This window comes from Ambystoma mexicanum, chromosome 4q, assembly GCF_040938575.1.
Source record: "Ambystoma mexicanum isolate Mex_15411 chromosome 4q, UKY_AmexF1_1, whole genome shotgun sequence".
In the NCBI taxonomy this organism is placed as follows: domain Eukaryota; kingdom Metazoa; phylum Chordata; class Amphibia; order Caudata; family Ambystomatidae; genus Ambystoma; species Ambystoma mexicanum.
Window position 1 is genome coordinate 775,799,817 of NC_090928.1, and position 24,323 is coordinate 775,824,139.

The window sequence follows — 24,323 nt, forward strand, 5'->3', positions numbered from 1 at the left end:
AGCCGGATGTGTCTGAAAGCGGAATTATGTGTTCTTAAATACTGTCATCCACAATGAATAGAACTGCAGTATTCATGGGCCCCTCTGCTCTGATACAGCTTTGACAGAAACAATAATATATCATATGAAAGGTAATTACATTTCTGCATTCCGTTGCTTCTCAAATCCTAGGACGTTTTCGTAAATCAAAGTGAAATAGGGCAGCAGTGCACAGATACATATCATGCTCCACGTCACGTGGGGGCTGGGGGTGGGGAGGGGAAGGCCCACTTTCAACCCGTGGCTACAGCTTCGCAAATTTCCCAGTGTAGGCACTATGAGGTACGTGCCAATGACCACATAAAGCGGTACATCAAGTTACAGGCTGGACTTCTCCTCCCAGGGACCTGAATAGTCTATGGCGTATGCGCTGCCTGGATCCAACGAGCTCAAACCCTGTGCCATCTCTGCACAGTTACATGATTTGACTTAACATCCCCCTAAGGCTTCTCTTTTGCAGTACTTACATTTGATGGTGGATTTGATGGAACTAGGAGCAGCACACGCATAGTTTCTACGTTATTGCAACCTCTGCCTGCATACTGCATTCTGCCCCATGTTTGATTTTCGAATCTAGGTAGGCTGCCTCAGTTGCTACTATTTGCCTGCACATTGCATTTTGCCCCATGTTTGATTTTCGGATCTAGGTAGGCTGCCTCAGTTGCTACTATTTGCCTGCACTTTGCATTTTACCCCATGTTCGATTTTCGAATCTAGGTAGGATGCCTCAGTTGCTACTATTTGCCTGCACATTGCATTTTGCCCCATGTTCGACTTTCGGATCTAGGTAGGCTGCCTCAGTTGCTACTATTTGCCTGCACATTGCATTTTGCCCCATGTTCGATTTTCGAATCTAGGTAGGCTGCCTCAGTTGCTACTATTTGCCTGCACATTGCATTTTGCCCCATGTTCGATTTTCGAATCTAGGTAGGATGCCTCAGTTGCTACTATTTGCCTGCACATTGCATTTTGCCCCATGTTCGACTTTCGGATCTAGGTAGGCTGCCTCAGTTGCTACTATTTGCCTGCACATTGCATTTTGCCCCATGTTCGATTTTCGAATCTAGGTAGGCTGCCTCAGTTGCTACTATTTGCCTGCACATTGCATTTTGCCCCATGTTCGATTTTCGAATCTAGGTAGGATGCCTCAGTTGCTACTATTTGCCTGCACATTGCATTTTGCCCCATGCTTGATTTTCGAATCTAGGTAGGCTGCCTCAGTTGCTAATATCTGCCTGCACACTGCATTTTGCCATATATATGATCTCGGAACCTAGTCACCCACCACCCACCCACGGCCAACAAAATGTTCCTCCCAGGTATCTACTCAATACTGCTGAGAATAATCCTCTACATTATCAACTCTGCATGCTCGCCTAGCTCTACCTTCAGCACGGTCGCCCTAGGCACCACTTCACCCCTCTCCATAGAGCCACATGCCACAGCCATGCTTCCCCAATTCGCCCCTCCTTGACTCCCTGAAAGAAACACCAGATTACGGTCCAGACTCCCGAAAATACACGAGCCCCGAGCCAGGGACTCCACCCAATCCAAACTAACCAACCGCTCCTCCATTAGCACATGCGCCAACCTTACGTTGAAAAGACTCAAACCAAGCCCACATAATACTACGACCAAAGACAAAGTGCACACCCCCACCAAGACTACCGTCCCATCTATAAAAGGTGCCCTTATTAACGCATGCTCCATAATTGCACATGCTACAGACATAGCAGACCTCATTCTAGCTGAAGACCTAGATTTCCTAGCCATAAGCGAGTCCTGGATCCATGCAGCCACCGGTCCAGCCCTCTCACTAGCCATCCCCAACGACTACACCATCATCCGAGCGGATAGAACAGAATCTAGAGGCGGAGGCCTGGCCATAATTGCCAAAACCCACCTCTACATTAGACTCGACTCATCTACCCACCTCCCATCATGTGAATCACTCACAGCTAAGCTGCCCACTGCCAAGTCCCAAACGATATCCATTCACCTACTTTATAGACCAGCTGGACCCTTAGGATCCTTCGAGGAAGACCTCAGCGCCATCCTCACCAACAACTTAAAAAACTCCTCCCAGTGCCTCATCCTAGGGGACTTCAATCTAGGCTACAAAGACCCCAAAGATCACCAGGGCATCCTTATCAGTTACACTTTGTCTGAACTAGGCTTCACACAAAAAGTATCCGGCCCCACCCACAACAAAGGGAGAACCCGTGACTGGGTAGCAGAATATAACTGCTCAGTATCCATCACTAATAACTCCCCTCAATCCTGGTCTGACCACCATCTCCTCTCCTTTTCCCTAGAAGCCTCGAGCCCCATCACCAATAATGTACTAGCCTCAGCCATCCCCACGAGAAGTAAGAAAAATATCACAGTGGGAAAACTGATCCCTCTCATCCTCCTAACGCTTAACCAACTCCCTGCTACTTCCAATCCCCATGACCTCGTAGAAGGCTATAACAAATCCATGTGCACAGCCTTAGACTCCATTGCACCACTAAAACTAAGAAAATGCAAACTGAAAAAGGACCTCAACCAATGGTTCTCCAGCCACCTTAAAGCGCTTAGACTGGAAAAACTTAAAATGGAACAAGCCTGGAGACAGTCTCCCACAGACCATAACAAGACAATGCTTAATAAAACAACATCCAACTACAAAAAATAAATCATTGCTGCCAAACAAGAATCCTATAACCAGAGAATTGCACAATCCAATTCCAGCACCAAAGATCTGTTTACCATCATCAAAGAATTGGAAACACCGGTGCTAACTCCAGACACCTGTGTGAAAAAATAAGAAAGAATCCATAGCCAAACCTACTAATTCCACCAACACCTCTCCAAGCCCCTCACCCCCACACCCCCCTCCCAACCCCGCTCGCTTCAGCTTCTCCAGAGTCTCTAGTCTCGAAGTGGAAAAAATCATTCTCAGCCTAAAACCATCTAATTGTCAGGGTGATCTCTGCCCCCCACAAATCATTAAAGATGTGGCAAGAGACCACTCGCCATTCATCACCGGACTAATTAATGCCTCCTTCTCCTCAGGTATAGTCCCCAGCAACCTTAAAGAGTCTTGGGTCCTCCCCCTCCTCCAAAAGCCTTCTCTTGACCACCCCATTACCACCGTCCCATTCCTACTCAAGATACTAGACAAGACAGCATACCAACAAATCCAAAAATACCTTGAAATAAACCACGTCCTAGGTATCCGACAATCAGGTTTCAGACCCCAACACGGACAGAAATGGCCCTCATTGATCTGAAGGCTCAAATTGACACCGTTAGAGACAATGGAAAAACTGCTTTATTACTTCTCCTGGACCTCTCCGCGGCATTCGATCTAGTTGATCACAAAATCTTATGTAATCACTTGGATTCAGCTGCCCACTTTTCCCAAGAAGCCATCGACTGGATTGAGTCATTCCTCAGCAAAAGATCCATGCGATGATACACAGATCCTCATCCCGTTGACGGGAGATTACAACCAGGATTTGGCCTTGGTGAACAGGGTGTACCTCATCATCCAGGCATGGATGGCTTCGCACAGTCTATGCCTGAATGATGGCAAGACTGAACTCATCATCCTTGGCTCCACTGCAAACCTAACCAAACTGGACCACAACTAAGCCAACTTCACTATAGACGGGAACCCGATCAAGGTAGCCAAAGAAGTGAAAACCTTAGGAATTTACATCGACTCCTCCCTCTCCTTCCATAAACAGGTTAGCTCCATGGCATCCTCCACGGCCTACACATGTAAGCTTATAAGAACAGCCAAACCCTTCCTTTCCACTCAGGGCTGCATAACGCTAGCCAGAGCCCTGGTATTATCAAAACTGGACTACTGTAATGCCCTCTACGTAGGAGCCAGCAAGCAAGTCACTAACAAAATTCAGACACTACAAAACAACGCTCTCGAGCAGCGCTCAGCATCCCCAGGAGAGAACACATCTCCAACATTAGGAGAACCCATAACTGGCTCAACACCACAGACAAAATCCTGCTTAAAGTAGCCTCACTAACACACAAATGCCTCAACAACGCTGCCCCACGCTACCTAGTCGATAGAATAAGCAAATACACCCCCAACAGACCTAGCAGAACCTCTAACGCAAACCTGCTCATAGTTCCCAGGTTCAAACGCACCAAAATGGGTGGCAACAGCTTCCAGGTTAAAGCTGCCCAACATTGGAACACCCTACCACCCACCCTCAGGACACCCCAAACCTATACACACTTTAGACGCAACTACATCCAGTGGATAAAGAACAATGACCACTAATACTACTATCTTCCATAGAAAGTATGCTGATCTGTACATTTGTAAACTATATGCCTTACCTGCTTGTATGTAAATCTGTAAACTATTTGCCTTATTGTAAACTTGTACATTTTTGTCTCCATTGTCATACTGTAATAATGTAATGCATAGTAACCTGCAACCAAGCTTTGAATAACCTTGTTGCCCCTGCGCCCTCATACCCCCCGGTCTGGTGCGCAATACAAATTAATAAACTAAACTAAGCTAAACTAAAAGGAAACTGCAGGGTCCTTGATAACTGGGTAGTTTGTTGTAATCGGGCTCTTTTGCAAATTCAATCCTCCACACAGGAGTTGACAGAAATTCCAAATAAAGTGAAATTAAAGTTGTATAAACACGCATGGATTCAGCTAAGGGCTGACCTGCTGAAATTCCGATGTTTTGATGACCACTTCACTTACTCTATTACAAATTTGAACCTATTGGCCCCTTATCTGAAAAAAAACACCCATCCAGAGACTTCAGCTTCAAAATTTGCGAAGGAAGCTTAATCTGTTCCCAACTATGGAGGTGCTGGGGGCAAGGAGAAAGGTGCCATGGGGAATGAGACTGTCTCGCTATTGTGGAAAAGAGGATGAGACCCTCAAGCACCTTTGCATTCATTGTCCTCTTTTACGGCCCCTGTGGAGGGAGAAAACTAAATTATTTGTTCATGTACCAGAGGCAGAGCTTTGGATCCGAGTTTTAAATACCAATTAAATTTCTTCCTCATTAAGATTTTGGGAATTTGTGGAGGTAGTTTTAAATTCTTAATGGGACAAACATGTTTAGGTTTTGCAGTGCTTTTAGTATTTAGTGTTCAGTATTTTGAATGTGGAACTTTGCATTTTGTACTTGGATTTGTAATTTGCACCTTGCACTTTGTACTATGTGCAATTTAATCATGTGGAAATTATGCTTTTAAGATGCTGCATTGTCAAAATTGTGTTCACACCTTTTTGAATGTGTAAACTGTGTGAAAAGTCAAATTAATGTACTATATCGCACAATAAATAAATACAATAAAAGTTATTGCCAATAACACCATGGAAATCTGTGACTACAAAAAGCCTGAAAAAAAGAGGCAAAACCCAGAGACCTGTAAATTGTAGATACAGTTTATTAGAAGTTATACACAACCTTTACGTAGATAACAGTCATCTGTATTTAAATAGAAAATCAATGAAAAAAGGGAAACATTTTTGACAAGCGTTAACCTATAAAAACGTGATGTCTGCAAACATTGGGAATGCAACCTAAAGGGTTACTAACAATACTCAAAATAACAAAATGTTTAAGTTTAGGAACGTTGGTTACTACCAACATCACACAGTCCATCGTTTGATGCCTAGACCACATGGGCTGGACGCCAAGGAACCTCCGGGGTGACAAGATAACAGACGGCACCCACTGAACACGTTATGGTGCCTAGGCCATGACGTGCCTGTACGTAGGGTAAAAAAAGAGGTGCACCCACCAAAATGGGACAGAGGCAACAAGCATAATTCTGTGTGTTCTCTCCTGTGTGCCTGGGCGTGGCCGTGACCATGCCAATCATCACATTGGGTGACGAGGCAGTTTGCTTCCCACTGCAGCAGGGCATTCAATGAATGACCCAACTGAGGTGAGCAGAGCATGTATGCCCCAGCCAGCAACCACAAAGATGGCCCGGCCAAGCGCAGAGTAGGGTATGCTGGAGCAGGCGTCGCACCCCCCCTTCCATTACTAGGAACTTGAGGGACAATCAAGCTAATCAGAGCACACTGACGCGCTTGAAACACTTGGAGGCCAGTTCCATGGTTGGAAGTACCACACCAAACAGGCCAGGCCACATAACGAAGTAAAGTGGCCATACATCAGTGTAAGGGGAAGTACACTATTGCACAGACAACAGGTCTATCAAGACATACACAGGGACAGGCCCAGCAGGCAATAGCGTGAGTCAATGGCAGACGAACAGCATGAGTCACCAGTGAGGGGAAAGGCACACAGAGCAGAGTAGGAAGTCCTGGAAAGCGAACGACTGGCCCCAAACACAGCCCTGTTGCTAGACTCTGCCCAAGGCACATTCATTCAACTTTTTGAACCCTATGCTCCTGGAGCAGCCATGAGATGGAAGTTGTGGCTACAGCAGTTTGAACTGCACTTGAAATCAAGAAAGATCACTGCTGAAGAAGAAGAGAGTGTTTTTCTCATGCTCAATCTCGGGTCGCTAGCACAATGCCTGTTCAACTCACTGCCGGACCGCGGCCCAGAACAAGACTATGCAGCAGCAAGGGCCGCCCTCAACAGAAAATTCAAACCTCATCTCAACCCGGACTATGAGCAATTCCAGATGAGTCTGGCTCGACAAAGACCCAAAGAAAGGATTGACGACTTCCATGCAAGTCACAAGGAATTGGCGGTCGGTGTGAGTTTCCAGACGAAGAATTCTCAGTAAGGCAGCAAGTGATACATGGGTTGTCCTCAGAGAAGCTCCACTGATCCATACTCTCAGAAAGGAACCTGGCACTGGAACGCATTCTAGAGATGGGCCGCCAAAGGGAGTGAACAGACGCACAAGCAGCTACCATGAGTTGACTCCTGGTGGACACGGCAGAACCAGGGGCAGCAGTGGCTGATATCAACACGAGAGGGCATGGCCGGGGCAGAGGAAACCCAATACCAAAACAACCAGACACGTGCAAATGGTGTGGCGGCCCCTGCATAAATGGGAAACATGCCCAGCAAAGAAAGTAACATTCCAGAAGGGGGGCAGAACCAACCACTTCACCACAGTATACTTGAGCTCCACCCCAAAGAAGAATCAGAGAAGTGAAAAGGGGAGAAGCTAATACAAGAAAGGAAAAGGAAAAGCTCGAGCCATAGTGGATGAAGTTAGCAGCAGTGGAACCAAGGAGGAAGAACAGTCAGAAGAAGAGTCACCAGAATGGCCGACAAGGCCCCATCGCAAGAGAACTGAAAAGATCCATATTATATCAGTGGTGGTGCCGAAGAATGGGAAGAAAGCGAAGCATTGGACACAACCGTCATGCGTTGTCCTGGCAGATGGAGCGACCGTTAATTTAATGCCAGCCTCCCATATTGAGAAACTTGCCACAGGACCCCAACTCCAATAGTAGATAGAAGACTGCCTACAGAAGGAAGAAGCCAGTAAAAGGGTTGCTCAAAACCAAGCTCACTTACAAAAGAGAAACATGCCTCACACGCATATACATGGTGGATGCCAGGATTGAGACCCTACTGAGCTGCAAGACAGCCGAGCACCTCGTAATTATACACTTTGCTTTCATCCTCCAGAACCTGCATATCGAACACCTGATGGATAAGCAAAGGAAGATGGTCCAGGGCATTGGGTGCCTCAAGAACTGGATAGTGACCCTGCATATCGACCCAACGCTAGAGCCAAGAGTAGTATGGCACAAATGAGTACCATTTCACATGAGGAAGGTGGTTGAAGCCGAACTAAAAAAGTTAGAAGACCTCCACATCATCGAGAAGATGTCTAGCCCCACCCAGTGGGTATCATCAATGGAAGTCACAACGAAGCTGAAATAACCCCAAGCAGTAATAGTCTGCATGGACATGAGGCTGCCCAATGTAGCGATAGGACGGGAACGGCATATCACGCCAACCACAGATGAAATCATCATAGACCTCACAGGCACCAAGGTATTCAGCAAACTAGATTTGCAGTGTGGGTACCACCAAATCAAACTCACCTAAGAGTCACACTGCATAACAACCTTCTCATCCCAACTGGGGCTGCAACGATACTGCAGAATGAACTTCCAGCAGCTGAGCTATTCCAAAATGAGATCAGGAAAGTGCTGCATGACTTATCAGGAGCCACAAACAAGAGCAACAACATACTAGTATATGGGCAGTCCCCACAAGAGCATTACGGACACCTAGCTGCCATTGTCCAGGATTAGAAGACTTGGCCTGTGGCTCCATGCCAGAAAGTGTGAGTTAGCGAAAGAAGAGCTGGTATTCTTCGGATACATCTCCAGTGCCAAAGGGGTGTCCCCAGACCCAGCAAAAATAGTCGTCATCAAAGGTGCTGACACTCCGACCTCAATATCTGAAATAAGAGGTTTTCTGGGAATGGCGACATAATGCTCATGCTTCATCCCTGACCTAGCATCCCCCTACGCGAGCTGACGCAGAAAGCAATACCTTGGGTGTAGGGCCAGAAACAGAAAATGGCATTCCAGACGATCAAGGACTCGCTACTAACGGGAATCACAGTGGTATTTTTTTCGACACGGCTAAGAGAAACGAACTGCTGGTAGATCCAAGCCCAGTAGGCCTCGGAGCCATCCTAACCCAATTCGACAGCGAAGTCACATCCCACCCAGTGGCATTCGCTAGTCTCTCACATCGAGAATGAAGCTCTAGCAATACCCTGGGGCTGCCGCCACTTCCACGTCTATGTGGTGGAACACAACTGCTAAAAGTGTACAGGGATCACAAGCCACTAGTGCCCACCTTTAAAGGCTAAGCTCCCAAACCTGCAGCCTGACTAGAATGGTTGGGTTGACGCTGCAACTGCAACTGTTTGACATCATAGTATTCTACCGGGGAGGAGCTCACAACTCGGCGGATTAACTCTCTCATCATCCAAGACTTGCCACATAACCAGAGAGTAAGGCCACCCAAAACACAGATGTGCACATCTGCCATGTCATAGGTCATGCCGAGCCAAAGGCCATGAGGCATCGGGACACGGTGGGAGCAACAGCCGGGGTCACCTGCCTACAACTGGTGAAAGACACCATATTATCAGGGGAATGGAAGCATTTTCTCACAGCGGTTTCTCACAGGACTCAAGAGGCCCATGAGATGCTCCAAGGATTGTTTAGCATCCAGCATGAACTTTCATTTTTCCCGAAGGTCTCATCCTGATGGGCCACCAGATAGCCCTTCCAACAGCACTTGAAAGATGAGCACTGAGCCTCGCACACAAGGGGCGCCAGGGCATTATGAAAACTCAAGCTTTTCTCAACCCCACATGTGGACCCCCAACATACAAAAGAAAGTCATGGAGCTGATAGCATCATGTGTGGCCTGCCAGTTCACATAACGGCGGGGCCCTCCAGAATACATTGCGAATCCAACCTACAGCACGAAGAGATGGGAATCCATCAGCATCGATTTGTGCACCATGACAAATGAAGCATATTTACTAGTTGCTGTGGACAGGTACAGAAGGTACCCAGAAGTGGAGCCATTAAAATCTGCAGATGCCCTGTCAGTTATCAAAGCCCTAGAAAAAGTGTTTGTGATACATGGGCTACCCTTGAGAATAAAGAGTGACAATGGGCCACCATTTAAAGGGAAGAAGTTCCAAACGTTCCTCGACAACTTGGACATTCAGGTCCATTGGATAACACCCATCTGGCCACAAGCAAACGGGGACGCTGAAAGATTTATGTTATCCATTAACAAGATGGGGAGGATAGCCAAGGACCAGAACAACCCGTGGCTGCCTGAATTATACTGATTCCTCCAAGCATACTGACAAATTCTGCACTCCTCCATGCAGATAAGCCAGCAGCCCTAATGTTCGGGGTACCCATTGAAGTAGACTACCTATGCATGAGAGCTAGTAGATGCCAGCAGCAGAAGGTGAAAAGATTGAACGACAATATACAAAGCCAAGGGAAGCCAGACCAGGAGAGTTCAACCCCACAAGCTGACCATTGGGGACTCATGCTATTCAAGATGAGGACAACCCTGATCTGTGATGGATGCAATAAATCTCTAGCTAAGTTATCACAGTGCACTCCTGTTATTCTTTAGAATGTAACTAATGTACATAATTAGTAATGGGGTGCCGGGGAGAAAACCAACCCTGACACTAGGTTGTGAATTATATAAATCAAAACAACAGATAACCACACTCTTGTGGATCCCTCCCGTCCCCTGCACACCCAAATTGGTATTGTAAATACAATCAATCAATAAACAATATTTGTATATTCAATTTCAGATTTCAAAAATGACACTTTTCATATCTCCACTTTCTCGTAAAGGATTTTTTACTTAAAAATATATATATTCTTATGTTTAATTGAACCATAAATAATACCAAACTTTCAAGTTTACAACTTTGCAATTTAACACTTGGTTGATCCTTCCAGAATTGAATAGACAATAACAAGTCTTGATTCGTATACTATTAAAGCATTCAATAATGACCCCTAAGAGCAATTTCTTATTAAATGTCCAAACGTTGACTTGTGTCTCTACGCGTTTCGGAGTTTCATAATCCCCTTCTTCAGGAGTTGTCTATTCACTTCAGTAAATCTGTTGTTCCATCTATAATGAACAATTAAAGTTTTAGTTTTTCTGCACTAATGGCATTCATTACTGTCACTCTCGTTGCAATCTCATAATTACCTGAGTGTTTTTATTCAATATGGATTGTTCCTCAATGTATTCAACATGTTTCCTATGTAGATCAAAAACAAAAATAGTAAATAAGGTTTACTCAACTAATATCCAGGATTGTCCAGTTAAAAAGGTAAACCCCTCTGGGTGTTTGGGATCTAAATACATATATCTCATTGTCCAATTGTGTTAAAAAATCACCTGTGTAATACTTCTGGTGCCTTCCAATCCAGGTTGGACCCTCACCACTGTCCACTTGATGTACTGTTTCTTGATGATATAGGCGGGACTTCTTGGGTCCATGCGTTATCCCTTTAATGCATATACATGGGAACTATTCTGCAACGAAAATGTACAGTATATTGTTCTAATTGTGTCAAATGTCTCTCCATAATACATAACCAATGGTTCCTCTAATAGTTGTTAAAAAATTGTTGTTTTACCCTTCTCATTTCTAGTAATCTGGGTAGATGTCGTGCACCCCTTAGGCTCCAACTTGGGTACTGGTTAAGTAGGGTACTGGTTCTGTCCACAGGTAACTCTAAGGAGAAGAGTACTCTGTTATTAAATCCCCTCTATCATGAGGTTAAGGTAATCTATGTAAAACATAGTCTCCTGATGTCTGTGCTCTATATAGATTAAATATAAGGGCGCCTGGCTAAGCCCTGAAAAACCCAGGTGGGTATACTTAAATAAACAAAACCAAAAATTTCAGGGTGAGAGGTCACACCACTCCAGCATACTAAAATGTACATCAGTCACTGGAAATACATTTTTTTATAACATAAATGTGTTTTAATAACATCTGGATAATACTGGTGGGGATAGAGCACCCAGGGGTATTTGCGAAAACAATACAAATAGGAATGATTCAGTAGACAAAACTGGATCTCAATGAAAAAACAACAACAGCAAACTGCTACTCTTGGTCAATCTTATCAGTTGTGCAGTTACAAGAAAGAACATAAAACCAAATTCATGAACATATATACAAAAAGTCACAAAAACAACAATGCTTAAACTGTGCACTGTTCAGGTGGTATTTATCGTCTTCAAAATAAGATACCACCTGAACAGTGCACAGTTTAAGCGTTGTTGTTTTTGTGACTTTTTGTATATATGTTCATGAATTTGGTTTTATGTTCTTTCTTGTAACTGCACAACTGATATGATTGACCAAGAGTAGCAGTCTGCTGTTGTTGTTTTTTCATTGAGAAAGCAAATACCCCTGGGTGCTCTATCCCCACCAGTATTATCCAGATGTTATTAAAACACATTTATGTTATATAAAAATGTATTTCTGAATCTAATATAACTCTCTTTGGTTTATTTTTTTAGTGTGATTTCCCCCACATGGTGATCTTTTCACCACTTCTAGTATAATTACTTTCAAAGTGATTATGAACTTTCAAAATCCACAAGGTCTTACAAACACCAACATTAAGACCAATAGTAGCCGGAACAGAAAGCATCTTCACCCCTTTGGCAATTTATGTTGATAAGGCACTACAACCATTAGTTCAGAGTACCACAACTTACCTAAAGGACACCACAGATTTCCTGAATACATTGAATAATTTACCAGAGATCGGAGAGGATGACATATTATTATCATTTGATGTACAAAACTTGTACACTTCAATTCCCCATCGGGGTGGACTAGAAGCATTGGAATGGACACTGATCAACACCGATTGCAAAGCAAAGTTTTTTTTACTTGAACTAAGTAAAATCATACCGGTTAACAATTACTTCAGGTATGGAAATCAATTCTACCTACAAGCGGCAGGAACCTCGATGGGGTCATCAATGGCTCCCGCTTATGCAAATCTTTTTTTTGTACTTCTTGGAGAGTAGACAAATATTAATCGACCACAGATGGACAGCAAACATGATAACTTGGAAAAGATTTATAGACAACATTTTTGTCGTCTGGCGAGGAACAAGGACAGATATGGACTTATTCCTGGAATACTTGAACTCAATACATGGAAGGATAAAATTTACCATGGAAGTGGGTACACCGAAATTGCATTTCCTGTACGTAGAACTCGAAATTGGAGCACAGGGTATAATAACAAACATATACAAGATGTCAACAATACATTACACTATTTGAGCCATCATCCAGAACATCTATGCGACAATTTACCATACAGCCATTTCTTACGCCTAAAACGTGTAATATCAACACCTACTACATTGGAGGAAGAACATCTTACCATGACTGAGAAATACAGGAAACGAGGATACCCGAGAAACATCAATGAGAAAGCCAGAGATAAAACGGAGAAGTTAACAAGAAATGAATTACTTATTCCAGAGTGAAATCAAGTGAAACACCATTCATATACGCCCTGAGGTACTCAGGACAAAGTCACCACATTACAAGGTTGATTAAGAAAAACTAGAGAATCATTGGAATGGACACACATTTAAATACATTGTTTCCAAAACCCCTGTTCATAGCATACAAAAGGGGTCGTAACTTTAAAGATCAGCTTGTCCATGCAGAAAGACCACCAAAGGAAAAACAGACAACACTACAAACAAGAAAAACAGGAACCTGTGCTTGCCTTAGTTGCGGACATTGTGACAACATATTGAAGGGTACACATGTACGACACCCCCACAATGGAATGAAGATCAAACTAAGAGACTATGCTACATGTGATACAAAATCAATAATATATGGACTCAGCTGTCCATGTGGAATATTCTGTATCGGTCAAACAAATTGAAAAGCCAAGGAACGTTGGCATGAACACAAAAGCAACATCAGAACAAATAACAGTAGATCACCAGTTGCACGCCACTTCAATGAGAAAAAGCATAATATTTCACAATTGAAAGTAATTATACTAGAAGTGGTGAAAAGATCACCGCGTGGGGGAAATCACACAAAAAAATTAAACCAAACAGAGTTATATTGGATTGAGAAACTTGACACCATGTCACCTAGGGGCATGAATGAAGAGTACAACCTGGGGGTGTTTTTGTGAATGAAAAGAATGAGATTATGAATGTAGAAGAAACGTCGCTACAAACAGCATCCTTGGGAGGGAGTTGTGGTCCATGAAGAAGGACATTGATAATGATGTACACCAGCGAATGAAGTAATATGATGAAGGACTTTTTGAAATTTTGTTGACCCACTGCATATATTAAAAGTAATCGCTAATGAAATGAATTGCATCAGACGGCATATATTGGAGGGAAATATGCATGATGTAATGACAACATTCCTGATACAACTTTCCACCAATATACGGGAAATTACAGAATGCGAGCACTTTTAGTAATCTTATAATTACGGTGAGTAACCCCTAGATTAATGCACTAGAGTAGGTGCGAATTTAGGGCATAGTGAACAACCCCATAGTGGTTCTTGTCACGGTCCATACCCCCAAACATCAGGTACAGACCACCCTGCCCAAACCGTTGGGTCCCATGGGGGCCTTGAAGGCCCCAAGGAATCTTGCAGGGGCTTCCTGGACTCGGTCCTGGTGCCGCTGGCACCAGGCTCGTACTGCCATCTCCAACATGGCACGTTTCAGACCCAGAGAGGCACGTGCGAACCAATTTGAGGCAGAGTGATGGGATTATTTGCCGTGGGACTATTTGCTTGGGTGTGGTTGCCGGAACTACTTTACCTGAGAACTACTTTCAGAAGACTATATAAGCCACAACCTTCATACAGAACACGCTTTGTGTTATTCTGCACTCCTGCAGTGTAACGCTCACCGTGTCTGCAGCTCCAGGCCAGCCATCAGCCATGCCCATCCAGTTGTCTCGAGTTACCTACAAAGAAGAGTCAGAAAGAAGAGCAGAACGAGATACTTACTAGTCTCTTCATCGCGGCCGCTCGGGAGTCCACGCTTCTTCAAAACTGAAAAGGAAAGAACATCAGATTAGTCTTCCAGACCACACGCTCTTCATCACAGTTCAGTGCCACACTAATACTTACCAGCGAAACATCGGAACGTGATCACTCGATCTCCGCTTCATCTTCCGATCGCCGCTCCGGGACTGCCGCATCTGTAAAACAGAAAGAAGACATCAGGTTAGCAGAGTTGTGGGAAGGCCTCGTTCTGACTTATAGTCCTGCACGAGGCAGCTCTCACCTGAAGGCAGCAATCCTCAAGGGCCCACAATTCTTCATCACACAGCCTTTGTTCGGTAGATTCCGCACCTGCAGAATATAAAAGCAGCAGGCTTGTTGTGCAGAAAAACAGTATCGGGTGGAAAGACTTTTGTATACCACTGGCGCAAATCTTACCTTGTGAAGCCAGCTACCAAGAACCTCCCTCCATTGTATGCACGGAGAGGAAATCTGTAAAGAAAGGTACAGAGTGAACTTTTGCAACTTGAACTCTTAGCTATCCATATCTTTGGAATAAGACTTACCATAGAGTCACAGTTGTCTGGAACTTTCAATAGGATCAGTGATGTAACTAAATCCTAGAACTACGACGCACCCCTGCGAACAGTGGCAGGACGGAGAGCCCGCTATTCGTAACACAAAGGTGAGATATAGCGGGGGGGTGCAAGAGGACGCCACGGGAGGCGGGAGTCGCCCTCATCCACATGGTTGGGTAACCTGTGATTCACCTTTCTAGGCAAGCTTGCTTTCGTATCGGAGGGGAGTATAAAACACCACTCACCACCAGATCATGTAGCTCCGTTCGGCGCCCCTGTGGAGATCAGGTGAGCGTAACTGTTCTAGCATTGAACCATGCAAATTGAATACATTATTTGAATAGAACATCACATTGTCCTTACAACGCTGGTAAGAACAATAATTAAGGATTCATGTAGGTAATACACTGAAGGAGCATTACAAAATTCATGTACGTTCAACAACACGACACGATACAACGTGTGACGTCATCATGCAATCACGCGATGACATCATGGCAATGACGTTTGTAAACAAAACAGCGGCCATTTTTTGCGGGTACTCGTAACGGGATACTGCAATACTGGCGTTCTGTGGGTACGGGGGGAAACTTTGAGATCCTTGCAATATCAGGTAAATGAACTATATAGAGCACAGACATCAGGAGACTATGTTTTACATAGATTACCTTAACCTCATGATAGAGGGGATTTAATAACAGAGTACTCTTCTCCTTAGAGTTACCTGTGGACAGAACAAGTACCCTACTTAACCAGTACACAAGTTGGAGCCTAAGGGGTACACGACATCTACCCAGATTACTAGAAATGAGAAGGGTAAAACAACAATTTTTTAACAACTATTAGAAGGACCATTGGTTATGTATTATGGAGAGACATTTGACACAATTAGAACAATATACTGTACATTTTTGTTACAGAATAGTTCCCAGGCATATGCATTAAAGGGATAACGCATGGACCCAAGAGGTTCCACCTATATCATCAAGAAACAGTACATCAAGTGGACAGCGGTGAGGGTCCAACCTGGATTGGAAGGCACCAGAAGTATTACACAGGTGATTTTTTAACACAATTGGACAATGAGATATATGTATTTAGATCCCAAACACCCAGAGGGGTGTACCTTTTTAACTGGAAAATCCTGGATATTAGTTGAGTAAACCTTATTCACTATTTTTGTTTTTGATCTACATAGGAAACATGTTGAATACATTGAGGAACAATCCATATTGAATAAAAACACTCAGGTAATTATGAGATTGCAACCAGAGTGACAGTAATGAATGTCATTAGTGCAGAAAAACTAAAACTTTAATTGTTCATTATAGATGGAACAACAGACTTACTGAAGTGAATAGACAACTCCTGAAGAAGGGGATTATGAAACTCCGAAACGCGTAGAGACACAAGTCAACGATTGGACATTTAATAAGAAATTGCTCTTAGGGGTCATTATTGAATGCTTTAATAGTATACGAATCAAGACTTGTTATTGTCTATTCATTTGTGGAAGTATCAACCAAGTGTTAAATTGCAAAGTTGTAAACTTGAAAGTTTGGTATATATATATATATATATATATATATATATATATATATATATATATATATAGGGAAAAACACACAGGCCCCTGAACGGTTGTAGCACTTCAAAAAACCGCTCAGGTAGGCATATGCAAAAAAAAATATTCCAGCACACAAGACTTTAGCTATTCTAAAATGTCACTTTATTTAGGCATAATACAGCACATTACAAAAACAGGGAGTAAGTAATACATCCCTGTGACAGACACAAGGTGCCACAAAGCACTCACCCCACGGGTGGATGTAAAGTCACGCGTTCCGCCTGAATGCTCAGGCTTCCTCAGACCTTCTAAAATCCAAATGCGGCTAACACATCATGGAATATAAAACCACTAGGCAATTCCAGAGCACCTCCGTGCGTTACGCATCACGTGCCTGTATGGGAGTCATGTGACTACTAATAGAATAGGAGAAGTAATCTCTCTAACACAATGACCTCCATATTGGAGTGGTCAAGCGTCTATATGGTCAATATATATAAAGGCGTAGATACCGAAGCATATCTTAATAGACATACTGGGACCATAGGTAGGCCACTACAATGCAAATCGCACGGAGGAGTTGCTCGGAACCGCTTCTAATTAAAACATTGTCAATATAATTGGATGTGTAACATCTACGCACAAGTGTGCTCATATATCCTTCAGATAACTAACAGTGGCTCAAAATGGCCACTACTAGACATCCGCCCCCCCAATAAGGTGAGTGCTCCTAAGCCAGGAGACTACGAACTGAGCATCAGAAAAATCCTGGATGTTAGGGTCAATGCCCTATTATGTTATGTATATGCAAAAAATTGTTATCATAGTGTTCCAAGCAAGTGCCTGTAATCTAAATGAAGACCAGCTGCAAGTTAATAAGACATGTACTCATATCTAACAAAGTGCAAGTGAACAATCAGCCTTTCCTATATCAGTATCTCAGTGCAAACAACAGCAATTCAATTTTGACTGCTATGAAATGGATATTATAGATGTTTCTATTTAGAAAAAACTGCTATACATAGATAAAGCATGTAAACATTTCTTATAAGGTGCGAGTTAGCAAACAACATTTCCTATGTCAGTACCCCAGTGCAAAACCATAACTGCTCAATATGGACACTTCTTACATGGTGCAAAATAGCAAACGATATTTCCTATATCAATACCTCAGTGCAAATCAATAGCAGCTCAAAATAGATACATAAAATGGCGAATATAGATGTTCCTATTCATATCCCTACCAACATGTGAATGACTATTCCTCCATATAGTTACAGTTGAATAAAGTGCAGTGCAATGAATAAAACCACTACTATTCATGATATAGAAACAACAAGTCCTCTGTTGAAATTTCATTGCTCATGCAAAGAGTATAGTAATGCTGTAAAACAAATGAGAATATAAAACGATATCAAATATCTTCTTGATGTTAGCCTGTTCATGATTGCAAAAACACATATAATTCAGCATCCATATTTAGTCCTTTAGGTTTCAAGGTGTCAAATTTACATATGAGTGTGGCTTCCAACTGCCTCAATTTCAATTCACGGTTACCCAGTCTTTTATTGGGAGGTACATGTGCCAACCCCGTGAAAGATAAAAATTGAACATCACCATTATGCTTTTCCTGAAAATGACTCGTCAAAGGGTATGTTAGATCACCATTTTTTATGGCTCTATAATGTTGAAAGATCCTCATCTTCAGGGGACCAATTGTAGAGCCTATATAGTGAAGACCACAGGCACAAGTGATGGCATATACGACATATTTGGTGATGCATGAAATTCTATGTTTGTATTTCCAACATTCACCATTGGCACTCCTAAAAGGAACCATCGATACATGTTTACACAATTTACAATGGGCACATTTGAAAAAACCAAAACTATTCCTTTGAATCATATGTGTATTAGGTACTGGCCTGGTTTTAACCATACTAGGAGATAACATAGTTTTGAGAGTAGGAGCCTTTCGATAAGTAACCTGAGGGAAGTCGTCCAACACCAACCTAAGATGAGGATCTGTGAGCAACACCTTCCAGTGTTTCTTCATAATCATTTTTATTTCTTTAGCATGATGATTGAACCCTGTGATAAGTCTAATTTTACTATCTTTAACTTTAGTTTTTCTATTCAACAGGGATTCTCTCGTGAGTGAGGCTGCTTTAGTGAAACTTCTAGAGATGGCGTTCTTGTCATAGCCTCGTCTAACAAATCTGTGACCAATATTTCTAGCTTCACTCATATAATCATTGTTGTTACTACAGGCTCTTTTAGCTCGCAAAAATTCTCCATAAGGGATGGAGTCAATTAGAACTTTCGGGTGATAACTCTTGGCGTGGAGAGTGGAATTAGAACTAGTGGGTTTTCTGTATAATTTAGACGTCAACTTCTCATTTACTACCTGGAATTCTACATCCAGAAATACCAGATTCTGTTGGCTGATGACTACCGTTAATTCTAAATTTAACGTATTAGTATTAAGTATCTTAACATATTCAGAAAGTTCCGATTCTGTCCCATCCCATAAGACTGGGTAACCGTGAATTGAAATTGAGGCAGTTGGAAGCCACACTCATATGTAAATTTGACACCTTGAAACCTAAAGGACTAAATATGGATGCTGAATTATATGTGTTTTTGCAATCATGAACAGGCTAACATCAAGAAGATATTTGATATTGTTTTATATTCTCATTTGTTTTACAGCATTACTATACTCTTTGCATGAGCAATGAAATTTCAACAGAGGACTTGTTGTTTCTATATCATGAATAGTAGTGGTTTTATTCATTGCACTGCACTTTATTCAACTGTAACTATATGGAGGAATAGTCATTCACATGTTGGTAGGGATATGAATAGGAACATCTATATTCGCCATTTTATGACGTATTATCTATTTTGAGCTGCTATTGATTTGCACTGAGGTATTGATATAGGAAATATCGTTTGCTATTTTGCACCATGTAAGAAGTGTCCATATTGAGCAGTTATGGTTTTGCACTGGGGTACTGACATAGGAAATGTTGTTTGCTAACTCGCACCTTATAAGAAATGTTTACATGCTTTATCTATGTATAGCAGTTTTTTCTAAATAGAAACATCTATAATATCCATTTCATAGCAGTCAAAATTGAATTGCTGTTGTTTGCACTGAGATACTGATATAGGAAAGGCTGATTGTTCACTTGCACTTTGTTAGATATGAGTACATGTCTTATTAACTTGCAGCTGGTCTTCATTTAGATTACAGGCACTTGCCTGGAACACTATGATAACAATTTTTTGCATATACATAACATAATAGGGCATTGACCCTAACATCCAGGATTTTTCTGATGCTCAGTTCGTAGTCTCCTGGCTTAGGAGCACTCACCTTATTGGGGGGGCGGATGTCTAGTAGTGGCCATTTTGAGCCACTGTTAGTTATCTGAAGGATATATGAGCACACTTGTGCGTAGATGTTACACATCCAATTATATTGACAATGTTTTAATTAGAAGCGGTTCCGAGCAACTCCTCCGTGCGATTTGCATTGTAGTGGCCTACCTATGGTCCCAGTATGTCTATTAAGATATGCTTCGGTATCTACGCCTTTATATATATTGACCATATAGACGCTTGACCACTCCAATATGGAGGTCATTGTGTTAGAGAGATTACTTCTCCTATTCTATTAGTAGTCACATGACTCCCATACAGGCACGTGATGCGTAACGCACGGAGGTGCTCTGGAATTGCCTAGTGGTTTTATATTCCATGATGTGTTAGCCGCATTTGGATTTTAGAAGGTCTGAGGAAGCCTGAGCATTCAGGCGGAACGCGTGACTTTACATCCACCCGTGGGGTGAGTGCTTTGTGGCACCTTGTGTCTGTCACAGGGATGTATTACTTACTCCCTGTTTTTGTAATGTGCTGTATTATGCCTAAATAAAGTGACATTTTAGAATAGCTAAAGTCTTGTGTGCTGGAATATTTTTTTTTGCATATGCCTACCTGAGCGGTTTTTTGAAGTGCTACAACCGTTCAGGGGCCTGTGTGTTTTTCCCTACATATACGGATTTGGCTAAATTCGTTTTTCTAGCACCAGCCACTGAATGAGGGAGAGCGCCATCTTTTAGCCAAATTGGTTTATCCATCTTTGGTTTACGGCTGCCACCTCCCTTGACTTTTTACATCAGTAAGGTGACTTTTGGAGAAGCCTTGTTTGGCACCCTATACTAGTCAAGGTGTGGCCCCCCGTCTCGAAATGAGGGTTATAGTGTTTTCCTCAATATGGTAAACACACGGAAGACTCGCAACTGATAAATAATTTTTTAACCAGGGGGAGACGTACCGAGCACCTCTTAGCCACGATCTAGTGGAGTGAGAGGAAGAATACGCTAGTCGATCTGTCTGGCAGTATTTAGCTTGGTTATTTAGCTATTTCTTGCATACAGCACTTTTCATTAGGTTAGCACGGGTTAGAGCCTTGCTTAACCCGTTGCTATGACAGACCAGGTCGAAGCCAGGAGGAGAGCTGCGGCCAGCATCCTGTTTAACCAAGAGACGAGAACAATAGAAGCAGAGGTGGACAGCAGCCTTCCAGCCAGTCTTACTGTGCAACAGAAATTAGACAAGCTTGAAAGAATAAAGAAAAAAGAAATATCGAAATCGTGGGAGGCAATGACTTTACAAACATATCTCAATGTGCAAAGAATCCCCAGAGGACTGAGAATCCTTACGATCCCTACGTTTGAGGATATGAATCCTGAATTAATTAAGGAATGGACTGATCACACCAACACTTGCTCTTTTAAAATGATAGAGAGCTTGGTGAAATACGCAAAAATAGATAGAATCACTCTTCTTAAAGATATTGAAGCAATGGAACAACAACTTTTTTCTTCAGAAGATGGTGATGAATGTAAGCGGAGAATGTCGCGCTTGGAAGAAAATTTGGAAAGATATGAGGGTGAAATCAGAACAAGGAAACAACATAAATTCAAACGAGATCGTATTGATTATGAACAAGGGAGGATCTATACCTTTGCCAAGAGATTTGATAACCCCATCAAAATCAGGCTGCAACAAATGGAAACCAATAATGTGCCAGTATCAGCTGCACTAAGTGAAGAACCAAGCAGCTCTGAATTAAGTTCATCGGAAACAGAAGGGATAAGTTCAAAAAAATTAAACTTTTTAGAGGAGTTCAAGCTAATGCATTTGGACAGCAAGTCGGAGAAAAGAGGACGTGGTCAATACAAAGGACTAGGAAGAGGGGCAGCGACACGAGGCGGCAGAGGAAGACGAGGCGGGGGATTCGATACAGACAATCAATCGCCGATGGCAACGAGATCTGGAACGAAACAGAAGGGGAAAACCAGAGGCAACAAGACCTCCAACTAAAAATCTTCAATATCTCTAGGAGAAGCCTAACATATCATGAAACCTCAGTTCTCTCCCTGGGTCTCTCTTTCAGTCCTTCGCATGCGTTTGACTATACCTCCACTAGGATAGATTTATACAAATTTACCCGCAAGTTGAAGTTGACTAAATTTCATGCAACTAAAATTGAGGCCAATCTAGGTTCTAAAAAGAAAGAGGCAACCAAAGAGGTTTCTATACTATCGGAAAAAGACTTGGCTAGCCTCTTATGTTTAACTGATATGGAAGAATCGGGTGAAACGATTATGGAGAACGACATTAGGTTAGAGAATTCAGTGTTTGAAACCGCATTTGGGATCCCCACTGATCTGAATTGTCCGACTAAATTTCGACCTCAGTCCACTTTTTGTCCCAATATTACTTGTGGACCTATAGATATCTTTGAAGAGCTGGTGATAAAAGATCTTAAGAAGTTATCCAGTAATCTCTCCCCGAAAAATCGGAACTTGAACTATATGCAATTCCAGGCTCTTCAAGCGTTAAAAGAAGACTTATCCATAGTCATACGACCTTCAGATAAAGGAGGAGGGATAGTCGTGATGGACAGTGTCAACTATGAGCTGGAAGCGAAGAGACAATTGAGTGATATCACGAACTATACACCTATAAATATGGATATACTATTGGAAACCAAACGAGAATATCTTGGCAAACTAAAAGAATGGAGTGATCTAGAGCTCATCAATCGAGATGAATACTTTTTTCTTAAAAATGCCCATCCAGTGACCCCTTTGATATATTTCAATCCCAAGATCCATAAAACACTAATAAATCCTCCAGGTCGCCCTATTGTTTCTTCTATTGGGAGTTTATTAGAGAATACATCTAAATATTTGGACTTTTTTCTTCAGCCGTTTGTATTGAGCTTGAGCTCCTACATACGAGACACAGCAGATCTGCTTGGCAAGGTAGAAAATATCTATTGGGAGCCCAACTATTTTCTTGTATCCATTGATGTAGTTTCCTTGTATACATCGATTCAATATGCAGCAGGCATGAAGGCTTGCCAATCATTTTTGGAAAGGAGATCTATCAGTTATCGACAGCATAATCAGATGTTATTAGATATGCTACTTTTTTGTCTGGAACATAACTATTTCCTTTATGAAGACCAGTTGTACCAACAAATAAGGGGAACGGCAATGGGGTCATGTATGGCCCCAACATACGCCAACCTTTATATGGGTTGGTGGGAGATACGCAAGGCGTGGGCAGAGGAATTGGAACATTGGACCAAACATGTCATTGTTTGGTACCGTTTTATAGACGATTTGTTTATCATATGGGATGGGACAGAATCGGAACTTTCTGAATATGTTAAGATACTTAATACTAATACGTTAAATTTAGAATTAACGGTAGTCATCAGCCAACAGAATCTGGTATTTCTGGATGTAGAATTCCAGGTAGTAAATGAGAAGTTGACGTCTAAATTATACAGAAAACCCACTAGTTCTAATTCCACTCTCCACGCCAAGAGTTATCACCCGAAAGTTCTAATTGACTCCATCCCTTATGGAGAATTTTTGCGAGCTAAAAGAGCCTGTAGTAACAACAATGATTATATGAGTGAAGCTAGAAATATTGGTCACAGATTTGTTAGACGAGGCTATGACAAGAACGCCATCTCTAGAAGTTTCACTAAAGCAGCCTCACTCACGAGAGAATCCCTGTTGAATAGAAAAACTAAAGTTAAAGATAGTAAAATTAGACTTATCACAGGGTTCAATCATCATGCTAAAGAAATAAAAATGATTATGAAGAAACACTGGAAGGTGTTGCTCACAGATCCTCATCTTAGGTTGGTGTTGGACGACTTCCCTCAGGTTACTTATCGAAAGGCTCCTACTCTCAAAACTATGTTATCTCCTAGTATGGTTAAAACCAGGCCAGTACCTAATACACATATGATTCAAAGGAATAGTTTTGGTTTTTTCAAATGTGCCCATTGTAAATTGTGTAAACATGTATCGATGGTTCCTTTTAGGAGTGCCAATGGTGAATGTTGGAAATACAAACATAGAATTTCATGCATCACCAAATATGTCGTATATGCCATCACTTGTGCCTGTGGTCTTCACTATATAGGCTCTACAATTGGTCCCCTGAAGATGAGGATCTTTCAACATTATAGAGCCATAAAAAATGGTGATCTAA